Source organism: Lutra lutra, chromosome 15, assembly GCF_902655055.1.
Source record: "Lutra lutra chromosome 15, mLutLut1.2, whole genome shotgun sequence".
Taxonomy (NCBI): Eukaryota; Metazoa; Chordata; class Mammalia; order Carnivora; family Mustelidae; genus Lutra; species Lutra lutra.
Window position 1 is genome coordinate 63,248,404 of NC_062292.1, and position 15,782 is coordinate 63,264,185.

General features: G+C 44.4%; 1 protein-coding gene across 1 annotated transcript in view; it reads right to left on the reverse strand.

Annotated features, from left to right (window-relative positions):
• DDR2 (discoidin domain receptor tyrosine kinase 2) overlaps window positions 1–14,847 on the reverse strand; it is a 148,480-nt gene extending 133,633 nt beyond the window's left edge. The window contains exon 1 of the mRNA XM_047704534.1: window positions 14,709–14,847. The gene's annotated coding sequence lies outside the window, so the exon portion shown is untranslated. The remainder of the gene's footprint in view (window positions 1–14,708) is intronic.
• Between the last annotated feature and the right edge of the window lie 935 nt (window positions 14,848–15,782).

Below are 15,782 nucleotides of genomic sequence, written 5' to 3' on the forward strand. Positions count from 1 at the left end.
GACTGTGGCTGGGTAAATTTGAGACAAATCCGGGAGGACAGTTCCGGCTTACGCTCCTACAAAGGGCTGGATTAAGAACCTTAGAGGCTCCAAACACTGAAGTCATAGCACCTTCCCCACTCCCCCGCAGCAAGTACTTCGTTACAAAAAACACCACTAAAATATAGCATTAAGTGTAAGAACATTCAATAAAGTTTCCATTTTCTTCATTATGACTTTTTCAACACTTCTCTGGAAAACAGAATATCGGCTTATTTTCAAAAGAAACTGGGAGGTACCCAGCTCCAACCTTAATCACCTTTGTGCAAAGTAACATCGTAAGTGTATCTAGATTTTTCACATGCACCATCTCCCTCAAAACCAGGACTCGTGTGTTACGCATAGTCTGCAGATGACCAATGTGAGGCCATTTATAAAGTGTCAAACTCTTCATCAGACTTTCCCTTGCCCTGACCAACTCAAAAGAAGACTTAGATCTTAAACACTGAAATTCCTTATAAGATCCATACTACTTGGGAAGCTGGACCTGGAAATGAGACTTTCTGCCTATTTCAATGCTCCTGTTGTCTCTCAGATTATCTGCTCAAGGCCCAAACCTCCAAGGAATAGGATAATCCAGAAATGTACAATCATTTCAAGTTTGTGTATGATTCACAGGGTAACTTTAAACACCTTGTCTTTGATTGAGTATCTATCATAAATGCTGGCAACTACAAGATCAATTAGAAAATGAAAGTCAGGAGACCTGGGATCCTAGAGCTGGAACTTCCTATAGCTAGGCATACAGCACAGAAGGACCCCCACTTTTCTCTGGAGAAAGTGGAGTGCCTATAGACCTGGTTAGAGGGACTGAAGTTAGCACCTTTAGTCATGAAAATGAGGGAGGCAAGGAAACATCAGAAAATTGTGAAGAGATAATAGGAAGACCATTGACCACCTTCTCTCCTGCAAAAACAAATTTTATCACCAAAAGCACAGCAAAGGGATTAGAAAGTAACTTTTCACACTCCTTTGAGGGGCCCACATAAATCTAGAATGTATATCCTAGCTTGACTTCCCTTTGATAATGAATGGCTGAACAAAATGTTTAAAATTCCCAAGTTTTGTAGCAACATGGACGGGACTGGAAGAGATGATGCTGAGTGAAATAAGTCAAGCAGAGAGAGTCAATTATCATATGGTTTCACTTATTTGTGGAGCATAACAAATAGCATGGAGGACAAGGGGAGATGGAGAGGAGAAGGGAGTTGAGGGAAATTGGAAGGGGAGGTGAACCATGAGAGACTATGGACTCTGAAAAACGATCTGAGAATTTTGAAGGGGTGGGGGGTGGGAGGTTGGGGGCACCAGGTGGTGGGTATTGTAGAGGGCACGGATTGCATGGAGCACTGGGTGTGGTGCAAAAATAATGAATACTGTTATGCTGAAAAAATTTAAAAAAAAATTTAAAAAAAATGTTTAAAATTTTTTTCACCTCCAAACATGATAATAAGCAAGAGTTAATTTGCTGTTTACATGACACTAAATGTTCAAATGAGAATTTTTAAATAATTTTTTAAATGAAAGGGGTTTCAGGGAAGACTGAGCATTAGTAAGGCAGGGGAAGGTGAAAGGTAAGCACTTCTATTCCCAGAGGTCTGAGCAAACCCATGAGAGAAGAAGCAGCATGGTCAGAACAAAGACACCAGCTCTGCCCATCATCAAGCCAGGAGAAGCCTAACCTGGTGCCGTATCCTGAAACCTGATGAGTCTCTGGGAATAACCATTCTCTACTTATTGCTCTTTTATAAAAATTAGCCCTGTGTACATCATATGCCCAGGGTACCAAGTGTTCACATGTGAGTTTATTCCTCCTCATCTGTACTCATGAAGACATTAACTAGTTCATTTCTTCAGTTTTCACAGCTCATTAGAAGCAGAAACTGAGCCCAGTCCTTCTGATAACAAGCCCAGTGCTTACAGCATTTCTCCATAACCTGGCCCTCTGGACATCCTGATCTTACAGAATAACAAAATAAGTGAAATCTACTGAGTTCCTTTACACCCTCAAAGACTACAGTAGATGAGGCTTCAATTACAGCCCTTGAAGAATTTCCCAGCAACAAATAACACCATGCTAGGCAAATCATAAGACCTTAATAGACTATATATGGAGAACTCAGCAAATACTTACAGATTATGCTACGAGGTGAGTTATAGAGATTGCCTAATTCATGTTCCTTGCTAGATGTGATTGTGACCAAAAGAACTGGGATTCCAAGAAGCAAGATCTGAGTTGGCCAGAGGATCTGAAACCCAAGCTGGCCTTTAGAGAAGGGCAGAATTGAGCACACAGAGAGGACAGAGGAAGATATTCAGAGCACATGTGATTGGGTGAGAACCACAGGGACACTGTAGTGATTGAAGACTTAGCTATAAAAGTGAAACTGGGGGATTGGGTGCAGGTACGGACAGCAACGTAATTGAACTAGAAGGTAGGGAAATTTCATATTGCCCTTTATAGAGAACATTGAAATGCAGATAGGTTTAAAATATACTTGCGCGAAGTCCGAGTGCTAATAGGCAGCAGTTAAAATTAAAAATACAACACCCCAAAAATGAATAATCCAATTTAAAAATGGGAAGAAGACATGAATAGACACTTTTCCCAAGAAGACATGCAGATGGCCAACAGACATGAAAAGATGCTCAACATCACTCATCATCAGGGACATGCAAATCAAATCCACAATGAGGTATCACCTCACGCCTGTCAGGATAGCTAAAATCAACAACACAAGAAACGTGTTGGTGAGGATGGGGAAAAGGGAACCCTTGTGCGCTGTTGGTGGGAATGCAAACTGGGGTAGCCGCTCTGGAAAACGGTATGGAAGTTCCTCACAGAGTTAAAACTAGAGCTACCGTACAACCCAGCGATTGCACTACTAGTATTTACCCAAAGAATACAAAAATACTAATTCAAGGGGACACATGCACCCCGATGTTTATAGCAGCATTGTCTACAGTGGCCAAACTATTGAATCAGCCCAAATATCCATTGGTTGCTGAATGAATAAAGAAGATGTGGTATATGTATACAATGGAATACTTCTTAGCTATGAAAAAGAATGAAATCTTGCCATTTACGATAACGTGGATAGAACTAGAAAGTATAATGCTAGGTGAAATAAGTCAGAAAAAGACAAATACACGATTTCACTCGCATGTGGAGTTTAAGAAACAAAACAAATAAGCTGGGGGTGGGTGTAAAAGAGGAAGAGAGAAAGAAAAACCAAGAAACAGACTCTTTACTACAAAGAACACACTACTGGTCACCAGAGGGGGTGGGGGTGGGAGCAATGGGTAAAACAGGTGATGGGGATTAAGGAGGGCACTGGGAGCTGTGTGGAAGTTCTGAGTCACTATAGTGTACACCTGAATCTAATATTACACTGTTTGTTAACTGGAATTTAAATTAAAACTTCTTTAAAAAAGGCTTACTCTTGGGACGCCTGGGTGGCTCAGTTGGTTGGACGACTGCATTCGGCTCAGGTCATGATCCTGGAGTCCCGGGATCGAGTCCCGCATCGGGCTCCCGGCTACGTGGGGGGTCTGCTTCTCTCTCTGACCTTCTCCTCGCTCATGCTCTCTCTCACTGTCTCTCTCTCAAATAAATAAATAAAATCTTAAAAAAAAAAAAAAAGGCTTACTCTTGGGGCATCTAGGTGGCTCAGTCAGTTAAGCATCTGCCTTTGTCTTAGATCATGACTCTGGAGTCCTGGGATCAAGCCCCACATGGGGTTCCCTACTCAGCAGGGCATCTGCTTCTACCTCTGCCCCTCCCCTCCCATGTTCACGCACACGCACGAGCCTGCAATTTCTCTCGGTCACTAGCTTTCTCTCAAACAAATAAATCAAATCTTTAAAAAAAGAAAAATTTACTCTTTTAACCTGGCCTATCTCACTCTTTCTATCACACCATGATTTTAAGTGAGAATATTTGTATGTTACGTTAGTTAAAACAAATGACTATCCTTCCAGGTGATAGTTATTATAATTTGAATGATGTGACAAATAGATTTCCCAAATATCTGCTAACAACCTGTTAAATTAGTCTTTAACAATCGTTTTAACAATTGATAGCAAGGATTTTGCCTCTATTATCTTTAATAAATAAGATGTGACTAAAGTTAGGGTATAATAGCAATAGTTATCAGATGAATAAAAACAATTTTTAAATAATAATAATTTTTATTTTTTTTTAAAGATTTTATTTATTTATTTGACAGACAGAAATCACAAGTAGGCAGAGAGGCAGGCAGAGAGAGAGAGGGAGAAGCAGGCTTCCCGCTGAACAGAGAGCCCGATGCGGGGCTCGATCCCAGGACCCCGGGATCATGACCTGAGCCGAAGGCAGAGGCTTTAACCCACTGAGCCACCCAGGCGCCCCTAAATAATAATAATTTTTAAATAGAAATGCTTATCATGGGGCACCTGATGGCTCAGTCCATTAAGTGTCTGCCTTTGGCTCAGATCATGATCCCAATTTGAATTTGAAATTTTCTAATGACATTATATTGAACATCTTTTTGTATGTTTATTTACTATCTGTGTTCTTTAGTGAGATGTCTGTTCATGTCTTTTGCCCATTTTTTAATCAGATTGTTCCTTTTCTTATCACTGAATTTTAAGGGTTCTCTTCATATTTTGGATAACCATCCCTTATCAGATGTTGTTTTTTGCAAATATTTGCTGCCAGTCTGTGTTTTGTATTCTCATTGTCTTGACATTGTCTTTCACAGAGCAGCAATTTCTCATTTTAATGAAGCCCAGGTTATCAATTCTTTCAAGAATCACATCTTTGATAGGTGACGGGGATGAAGGAGCACATTTGTTGTGATGAGCTCCGGGTAATGTATGGAAGTGTCAAGTCATTATATTGCACACCTGAAACTGGTATTATACATATGTTATTGGTATTATATATATGTTAACTAACTGGAATTAAAATTTAAAAAAAAAAAAGAATCACATCTCTAGTGTTGTGTCTAAAAAGTCATTGTCATACCCAAGGTCACCTAGACTTTCTTCTGTATTATCTTCTAGAGTTTTGTTAGTTTTGTGTCTTACATTTAGGTCCATGATTCATTTTGAGTTAATTCTTCTGAAAGATCTATGTCTCAAGTTATTCATTTTCTTTCTCACATAGGAGCCCAGTTGTTCTAGCACTATTTATTGAAGACTGTCTTTTCTCCGTTGCATTGCCTTTGCTCCTTTGTCAAAGATCCGTTGACTCTATTTATCTGGGGTCTCTATCCTGGTCCACTGGTCTACTTGTCTGTTCTCTCACCAACACCACAGTGCTTTATTATACCACATTGTCTGTGACTCCAGAGTAAGCCTGGAAATCGGCTGTCCGTTGTCTTTGTTCTTTTCCTTCAGTATTGAGTTGGCTGTTCCGGGTCTCCTGCCTCTCTATATAAACTTTAGTCTCAGTTTGTCCATATCCACAAAATAACTTGCTGGGATTTACTAGGATTAGGATTTCGATTTCATTTCCTGTGATGTTACTTTAACATTCTCTCCCTCACAAACTCTACACAATGTAAACATCCTTAAAGTAGAACTACCTCGGTCCTAGGAACAACTATCTGCTCTTGAGTGTACGTAACTCCCACTGCTCTCTTCTTCAGATCAGTTTGTTACCCAGAATCTCAAGAGCATATGTCCTCAAGGACAAGGGCCAGCAACTTAGTAACCTTCACCGCTCCTCTTAAGCTCTGTATTCCTCTGGTTAGGAAGACAATCCCAGTAAAGAAGCTGGGACTGTGGCTGATCGGCTTATGTCTTATTTGCCGACACCAATGTCACCTTTACTGAGATCCAGGACTATCTACCTATTTTTGAAATTTTCACTAGTCCCTGTCATAGGTGTCCGTTGTTCCCCAAGCTCCTAAGGACAGGGACAATGTCTTCTACTTCTAGATCCTTCATTCTCATTTTTCATATATTCAACAGATAATTATTGATGTCTACTATGTCCAGGCGTTATACTAAACCTTAGCCTGAATCAGGCAGGCACTAAGTGCACGATGAAAAATTTTTTAATGAATGAGGGACTCCAACCTGTAGATATACAACATTATAAACAACTTGAGGGGTATAAATATGATTTATTCCTTTCTACCTCCATCATAACTAGCACAGAACATATGGTGGATGTTTAATAAATACTTATTGAGTGATTGATTGAAAAGTGAAATGTAATACTAATACAAGATGTGCAAAGGGAAAGGGAGTGTGTGGGAACTCTGTGCTTTCTTCTCACTTTTTCTGTAAAGCTAAAATTGCTCTAAAATATAAAGCCTATTAATTAAAAAAAGAAAATATCAAACTTTGTATCTTATTTTTTATAACATCTGACTCTGCTGATACCCACTGCACAAGAACTATTTTTGAATTACAGTGAAAATTTAAACAGTAAAATCTTATTAACCAAATCCTGGATACCAGTTTTCCAAGTTGAATTTTGTCTGAATTCATACTATTGCTCCATAGACTGTAAAGGAGTGATTGTCAAGGTAATGAATGATCATAAACATCTAAAATCTTATTGGTCTTCTTGATTACTAAGACCTAGAATAGCACCTAGCAGAGAGCCAACACATAATAACTATTTGCTAAGAAATAAATAAATGAATTCAGCAAAAACAGAGTTATAACAGAGCTTCCCAGAATGCTGTAAAACTGATAATGGATAAAAAATCTGATTTTTTTGAAAAATCAGGTCCATTGGAGTAAAGACATTACCTCAGTGAGAAACTGCTTCTCTTTGATATGAGAGCTCGCCAAGATTTTAATTGTTTGATTATTCTGAATTCATAAAGTGTTCAAATTTTTAAAAGAAGAAATGAAAAAAAAATTTACTTGCCCATCATTTTTTATGACTACATAAAAATTTATAATCAAGATACAAGCAATAAACTTTAAATTTACACACATATGGATATATGGCAAAAGAATTATTTTGTATTTAAGACGTATTTTTATCAAAATTATATATACTCACATGTTTATTTAGAAAAACAGCAACCCCCCCCCTTTACTACTCCTTGACTTTCAAATTGTAGGCATTAACTCTCTTTCACATACTCTTCATTCTTCTTTTTAATCCATCTCCCATCTCAATTTACTTTTGGCTGCCTAAGCCATGAAGACCCTAAAGATAATCTTGCATCCAGTAAATTCTGCTGGATTAGCTACGCATGAAATGCATCCCAAGGGGCATGCCACCTACCATCTTCATAGGCATGGCACTTCCCAGTATACAAAGTTTCTTACACATTATTTCATCTGAACCTAAAAAGGAGGGGATAAAAACTCATGAGGGAGACAGATGAGGTCCAAGGTCAAAAATCTGGAAAATGATGGTGCTGGGACCCAAACCTTACTACGTTTTCTTCTCCCTCACTACCTTTTGCACATGAGGTTCTATTCTTCACACGCCCTCCCCTTCAACCCACACACCACACTGAGGTAGCATTAACCTCTGAGCAGTAGGTCCAAGGGACTCCTTCGACATTTCTTTGGTGTCTGTCTAGGAACAAAACACAACCCACAAATCAGTGACCCATGGCAGACCCTGCTGAGGAGAAGCTCAGCTGAACGTAGGGGCTTTGGAGTGAGCCTAGCCAATTTTAGAACTTCTTTGGCTTTTCATTGCTCCTCCAGGATTCAGGGACACTTGGACTGGGTCAGACATGATCTTTCTCAGTGCTGGGAGGCCAAGGTGAGATTCCAGCTAAAAAGTATATGACCTGCCAAAAGCTGGGATTCTCCATTGGTTGGATAATTACAGAAACTTGGAAACATCAAATAGTTCCTTGCAAAACAGAAAGGACAGAAAGAAAAAATAAGAAAGGAAATCAAAATAAGAAGAGAATTACTTTCAACCAAGTCATGTCTGAATAACACAGGCTCAATCACAACAAATTCAAAGGCATACACATGAAATGAAAAGAGACAGAGAAAGTTGAGAGAGACCATCACTTTAGCCATTAGGTTATGGGTGTTCTGGTGAATGTCCCCGGAGAGGCATCTAGACATCTTAGTTCCCTTATAAAGCTACGGTTATTTAAAAATGTTAAACAGAGTGTCTTACACTAATAGGCAGTGAATAAATGCTCACAGAATAGAATAAAACCAAATCAAATAAAATGGAATTGCCAAGGGAACCCAGAACAACCAGAGAGAAACAGATAAGAAATTTCTGAGAAGTGTAGCCAGATGGAGAAGGGAGGTTGAGACTTGGATGTGAGGAGGAGGGGAAAATAGATGAACATGAACAAGCCAAGGCCAGTTTGCCCTCCCCCCATCTCCCCCACCGCCCCACCATTGTCCCTCCAGCTTGGAAACCTTGGTGGGACCAGTCTGTTATTGGAGGACTCCAGAGAAGCACAAAACATGAATTTCTCTTTTGTTAACTCATCCCACCCTTTCCTGAATGCCTTTGGCATTCAGTTACAACAGCAGTCATCACTGTGACTCATACTTCTCATTGTAGTAGGATTCTCTTTTCATTGAAATGGCCTCTAAACCTTTTCACTATAATGGGATTAACTTGCCCAATGGATAACATCTAGTATCCCTTCTTCCCTACCTGCCCCAAACTGCCCATTCTTTTCTCTTCTGGTGTCCTGTAGACCCCCAGCCAAGTAATCCACTCTTGTGATCAGTTCTCCGTAACAAGATGGTATTGGGTACAGGTGTGTCTCGAGTGCTGGCAAAAGGTTGGGTAACGGTAAAGGTACAGTGGGGGAGGGAAGGTCAGGGGTGAGGAGATGTCATGATGGCTGTTATTTCAAATCCAAAAAGGCCAATTTCCAGCAAATCACATCCATGACCTAACCAAGGTGTTTAAATGAAAGGAATCAATCCAAGATAGAGGTCCCCAAGGTTCACGCATGGTGAGCCTGTAGCCCGTGAGGACCCGATGATACTGTCAAAACAAGTAAGAGAGGCACATTTACTGAACATTCACTTTTTCGGAGGCTGTGAGGCTTTGCGCTGGCCTCCCTGCCTATCTAATGGCCCCTGTTTCTCCTAAAAACCCAAGAGATGAGAAAAAGGATATCCAAGGAGGTTGGGTATCTTGTCCCGGTGACACGGCTAGTAAGTGGTGGCCAAGCCAGAACTTGAACCCATGTCCTGTGCACTGCGAGAGCACTTCGGGTGGTATTGCTGGCAGAAGTGGACTTGGGCAGGTGAACACTGTTCACTGAGGAATGGGTCATGGGAAAACAAGGAGGACCAAGCAGCCACACTGAACCATTAATATAAATCATCCAGGGGCGCCTGGGTGGCTCAGTGGTTTAAGCCTCTGCCTTCGGCTCAGGTCGTGATCTCGGGGTCCTGGGATCGAGCCCCACATCAGGCTCTCTGCTCGGCGGGGAGCCTGCTTCTCCCTCTCTCTCTGCCTACTTGTGATCCCTCTCTGTGTCAAAGAAATAAATAAAATCTTTAAAAATATATATATAAATCATCCACATAGACCTCGTCTAGTAACTACATGTGCAACACCATGCTGAGTGCACCCAGGTGGTGTCTGTAATGGCCGTTAAATGGGAATGATAACCCTGGTTTCACTGAGTCGGAAACTGAGATTTCGGGACTTTGAGCAGTTTGTGCAGGGTCCCAGAGTGGGTGAGCTCGGGCTGGGATTGGAAGTCAGGTCTGTGTGACTTTACACTGGAGAGAGTGGAGGCCTGGACAAGCTTCCACCTCAGGGGAAAAGCAAGGCTATAGATATCATGAGGAGGTCTGCAGGAAGCTCACAGAGAGCAACAGGTGGGTGGTGTGCCAACCAGAGAAGGGAAGCACTAAGAGTTAAATTCTTCATAGGACCACGGCCGAAGGGGATGTGGTCCAGGCTGGTTTCTCTCCCCAGCCTGCCCTTCATCCGTGCCGAGGAGCGGCTGAGGCGACAGACGTGGATCTTTACCAAGAAAGGTTCACAGTAGAACCACTTTGGGAACACTTCAAAGTACTGGTTCCCAGTCCCCAGCGGGAGATATTCTGACAGAATGGGTCTGGAGGTCTGTGAGTTCCTCTGAGGTTTCTAATTTACTGGGAAGCAGCCCTTGCTGTGGATGGTCGCTGAACTCAGAGATGCTCTTGGATGCCTGGAGATGTTGGGCACATTTCTGGACTGAGTCGTCATCGCTGGGAGAGAGTCGATTCATATGGTGCATGGCTTCCAACAGGGCGAGGGACATAAAGAACCCAGTGTGTCTGTGCTCGGATGGTCACCATTTATGTGAGTTGGCACGGGACTTCAGCATGGCTGTGGAGGTCCATTTTTAGATGGGTGTGAGCTTTCTGGATGCCAGTGAGACATGTGTTTGGGTTGCGTGTTTGAGGTGTGGGTGATGTAAAGTTCCTGACGGTGGATCTCATAAAGGAGGTTGGGAAGTGTGTCTGAGAATGAATGCTAATTTAAAATGGTGTGATGTTAACCAAAGGGGAGGGGGTGACCACTCTCATTTTTTAGCGTGTCCTTTAGAAATGCAATCAAATGGAAAGGTCTGAACTATCTTCTTTATGTGTGATGGGTAATTCATCGTGTCCAGTATCTCTGCAAACAAGGATGCTGGAAAGTATTGCCATTATTCCCATGTAATAAATACAGAGGCCAAGGTGCAGGAGGGGAAAGCCACACTGCCAGGTAGTAAAATGCAGAGCCAGAAGCTGAACCTGGTTCTTCGGACGCTAAATCCCAGGCTTCTGGAGGAGAGCAGGGGGTGATGGGGCTCCTTTGGAAGATGCTCCCAGTCTGTGCTCAGACATCGTCAAGGAAAAACTCTGTTTCCTCCATGTGTGCACTCACAATCCTCCTGACACCAACTCTGTGTGTTTTCCACACCCAGAAACTCCAACACAAACCACCTGGAGTTGGTTCAGACCCCACAGGTGAAGGGCTCAGTCCCACAAGACCGCCCCCTCCTGATGCAGACATCAATTGCAAACAGTAGGTCAGCAATGTCGGTCTGACTTGGCTACAGATCAGAGGTTCCCACCAGCACCTCCTTGGATTTGATCATTTGTTCGAACAGCTCCCAGAACTCAGGGAAACGCTTACTTACACTTACCAGTTTATTATATAAGGAAGGACATGATAAGAGGCACAGACGAACAGCCGGAAGAAGAGACACATAGGTGAGGTCTGGGAGGGGTCCGAGAACAAGAGCCTCTGTCCCTGTGGGACTGGGGTGTGCCAGCCTCCTAGTACATAGACGAGTTCACTGACCCGGAAGCTCCCCAAACCACACGCTTCGGGGATCCTCATGGAAGCCTCACCACATAGGCACGATGGGTCATTAACTCACCCTCCAGCCTCTCCCCCCCCCCTTTCCTGGAGGACAGCAGGTGGGACTGAAAATTCCAGGCTTCTAATCAGGGCTCAGTCTTTCTGGTGACCGGCCCCCTCCAGGAGCCTACCTGGAGTCAACTTGCTAGAACAAAGGACACTGGCATCACCCAGGAAATTCTGAGGGGTTAAGGAGCTCTGTGTCAGGAACCAGAGTCAGAGACCAAAGACAGGAACAAAAATGTCCCCAGTGCTCCTATCACTTAGAAAACGAGGAGGATTTTATGAGTCCTGTGCCAAGACCTGGGGGCAGAGACCAGTCCATATATTTTCTATTATCTCACAGAGGCAGATGCTGCTGGGAGTTTCAGTTTGAGGATTCTTAGTCAAAGATTCTGAAAACACCTTCCACCGCTTCCCTTACCTTTGGTGTTTATAAAGCAAACAGATCTGAACCCGAAGCAGAGGCAGGGGCCTCCCCGCTGCCTGCCGGCCTGCCAGCCCCAACCCCAGGAGCAGCTGCTCTCCTTCTGACTACAGGCACAGAAGGGGGAACATGAGGTAAAAGACAGGGTGAGGTGGGCCTGCCCGGGACAAGAAAGTTTTGGGTCAAGGATCTACCCTCAGCAAGACACGAAGCTCCTCAAAAGCTCCTTTGAGGAGAAACCAAGGGATGGCTCCTGACTGTACACCCCTCTTGGTCAGAGAGGCTATGGACCGAAGCAGGGGATGCCTGAACAACGTGGGGTCCTCCAGCCCCCGCTGCTTTCCTCGGGTGAGGAGCGACGGCCAAGCCACGCCACCAGAGGGGAGCTCCAGATAGAAACCCTGGAAATATTCCCCGGGACGAGGGATGGCTTCCATCCAAAGGAGATGGGTGCGGGGACTGGGGCCTCCCATTTCAGAGTTGTGTACACAGCCAAACGCAGCCGCCCTCCTGCCAGCACCAGCTCTGGCCAGCATGGCAGACGCTGCCCCACGCTTCGTCCCAGTGTTCAGAATGCTCGTCATTATCCCCACGGTATGGGTTCAGCCTTTCCCAGCCTCCAGAACACATTCGTGTCCAGTATCTCTGCAAACAAGGATGCTGGAAAGTATTGCCATTATTCCCATGTAATAAATACAGAGGCCAAGGTGCAGGAGGGGAAAGCCACACTGCCAGGTAGTAAAATGCAGAGCCAGAAGCTGAACCTGGTTCTTCGGACGCTAAATCCCAGGCTTCTTGCGTAACAGAGGGAAGCATTTCCAGGGGCACAGAAATCAGTCCACAGAGATGCCCACTCGCAGCCCCCTTCTGGGACCCAGATACTTAACCATGTGCACAGACGTGGTCCCGGCGAGACACTTGGAGCTACCCCACCCCCCAGCCCGCCTCTCTCACCTCCTGCTCATGGAGGGAAACGTGGAAATGGACTTGGGAAATAACCAAGTGCATGTGTGGAGGAGCGAGGGGAGCACGACTGCCCTGAGCCGGGAAGCACCGATTTTAGCTCTCATCGCAAGAAGACGATGGTCTTGTGTAACCATGTGAGGAGACAGACGGTGACCGAGCTCAGTGTGCTGATCACTTGGCCATGTATACAAATATCCAGGCATTACGCTGTAGGCCTCAATTTAAAAAAATAAAATACAAATGACTTTTTAAAAAATGGGGGGGCTAGGTTTTAGAGTCAAGCACACATGAATTTCAAGCTGATTAGCTGCATTTCCTTGAGTAACTCACTCCACTCTGCTAAACCGTAATATTCTCCCTTATAAAAGTCGAGCTGTCTTCCAGAACTGGGACCACTCATCAAACATTGCATATAAACCCTGAACGTGGAGCCTGGTGCACAGTATGTACTCAGATGTCTGCTGCTTTATTTTCCACACACACACAACCAAAGAGAGTTGACCCTCGAAAAACACGGGTTTGAACTGCGTGGATCTGCTAATCCAGATTTTTTTCCAATAACTACAGTACAATACTGCTAATGTTTTTTTTTTCTCCTCCTTATGATTTTCTTGATAAAATTTTCTTCTCTCTAACTTCCTTTATTGTAGGAATACAGCATTAATGTACACACATCCATACATGTAACATACAACCCATGTGCTAATCGACTACTTGTTATCGGCAAGGTCTCTGGTCAACAGCGGGCTCTTCGTAGTTAAGTTTTGGCGGAGTCTAAAGTTATGCGTGAATTTTTGTCTGCGGAGGGTTCGGCGCCCCGAGCCCCGTTGTTCAAAGTTCCACTGTTTGACCAGAGATGCTGTGAGCTGACGGGCCACCATTCGCATCCTCCCGTCAGATAACCAAGGTCTTTGCGGGGACTTGTTCATTACAGTGTCTCCATTATCTCAGCCGTGAAATGAACAAGAAAGTAGAGGCAGGGAGTGGAAGGAGCACTGGATTAGCAGCAAGGCAAGCCCCAGTTTCATTTCCAGCCCCGCCACTGGAGCCCCACCACCACGCTGTGCGTCCCTGATCATGTCAACTCTTTGCTACCATTTCCGACGTCTGCAGAATGAAGGGCCAGATGGATCTCTCGGGCTCTTCCCGGGGCTCCAACTCCCTGTTCCCCTAGGGAGTGGATGCACAAAACAGTCGGCAAAATGGTGCTGACCCCCTCCCCGCTGGCTGGCTCCCGCCTCAAACCACCGGCCGGCCAGAGTCTCAGCCACTTGGAAAAATTCTCTTTCTCCCTGGATGGGACTCTTGAACCTCAGCCAGGACACAAAGGTCCCAACTGCAAACGGTCCCAAGTCGTTGGATAACAAAGGGAAAGGCACCCCAGGCCAGCCAGGCAGGGTGGGAAGTGCCCCCTCCACGCAGGGCCCCTCACAGCCACCCCAAACCTCACGGGGAAGGCACCCTCCGCCCCAAGATGCCCTTCTCACAAGGAAGTTTGCGACACCGCGAGGAAAACGAAAGTACAGAAATTGTCCTCTCCAAGCCTCGGGACCCTCCAACACCACTGCTAAACACCTAAAACCCCAGCTCCCCCGCTCCGCTTCCTCTGAGCCCAAGGAGATCAGTTCTGCAATCGGCCTGTCCCGCCTGCCAACTGTTCGACCCTGCTAACGCTGTTTGTTGGATCTTGCAGCTGTACGGATTCCTGTTTTGCTCCCGTCTTCTTGGGTTTAGTGTTCTTTATTCTTCCTTCCGTAAATGTTAAGTCCAGGACGCTCCCCCACCCCCCAAAAAACGTGAGATCTTAGATTTCTCAAGTCTATGGTACCCCATTCCCTACTCTTCTTCGCTGCCTTGAAACCCCCTTCTGCCTCCTTTTTAAAACTTTTCTCGAGACATCAGAAGCATATTCAGAGCTTTCGTTTTCAGAAAAGAAAAAAAAAAGGAAAGAAAAACAAAAACATAACTTACGTGCATCCAGGAGTACCCAGATTTGGAAAGAAGAACACAGAGTTATAATCCACTACGTCCCCCCAACCCTCCCCCCCAAAAAAAAGAATTTGTTGTGAAACTCTTCTTTTTCCACTTTGCCGGTGAAGGAGCCCGGCGGTAGGCATACATCCACAGGCTGATGCAAGATGCTTTGAGAGAAACCTCACATTCTGAGGATTCCTGGGAGAGCGCCAGGGATCCAATATATTGCACATTTGGTTTCAATTAGGAAGGGGGTTGGGGAGGGAAGAAGGAAAGTCACCAATCAGAGCTGTTTTCTGTTTAGAGACTATTTCTTTTGACCCAAGGGACCACGGGCAAAGCTATAATTTACAGCAAAACCCATTCATAGAAGAAAAAATATGTATAACCATAGGACAGAATTAAAGACATAGCTCTCTTCCGCTTTGTCCCCACCGCATCCATCCCCAAGCCCTCCCCCACCACCCAAGACTTGGTCCCCACCCTGTGCCCCCCCCAACCTCGTTTTTCTTACTTGGGCTGAAGTTATAAGTACAACTTAAGGTTTGGATTCTCTTCCAGTTGAAGTTTCCAGGACAGTCGGGTCACACACATGGAGTTGATCTTCAGTGTTTTATCCATGAGAGCCCAGAGCTGAGCCCTCCCCCAAAAAGATCTGACTTAATCCCTCTCCCCACTCCCTCTCCACCAAAGAAACTGGACAGTTTGGGGGTCTAGGATTCCTACTTTTCCATTCAATCCCCAATGGGTTGTTGCCTCTGAAGGTCTACTGCTGTCTGGGATTTGTGGGGCTAGATGAAAACACAAGCATGTAAAAAGACTTTAAAAATTATTTTGAAAACCTTTTTTTTTCCTTTTTCCTCTTTTTTTCCCCCCTCTCCTGTCAGTGGCCAGAGCTAGAGATCATGTGAAAGGGGACTGTAGGCCACAAGGAAAAGCCCTTCCTCGGCTCCCTCAATGATACCTAATAATCTTCTCCATCCATCAAGGCTCCTGTCCTTAACCCTTCCGAGCCTGGATCACTTCTGACCAAACCCAGGCTTGGGTCACCCCGGAGATCCTGGTTGTCTG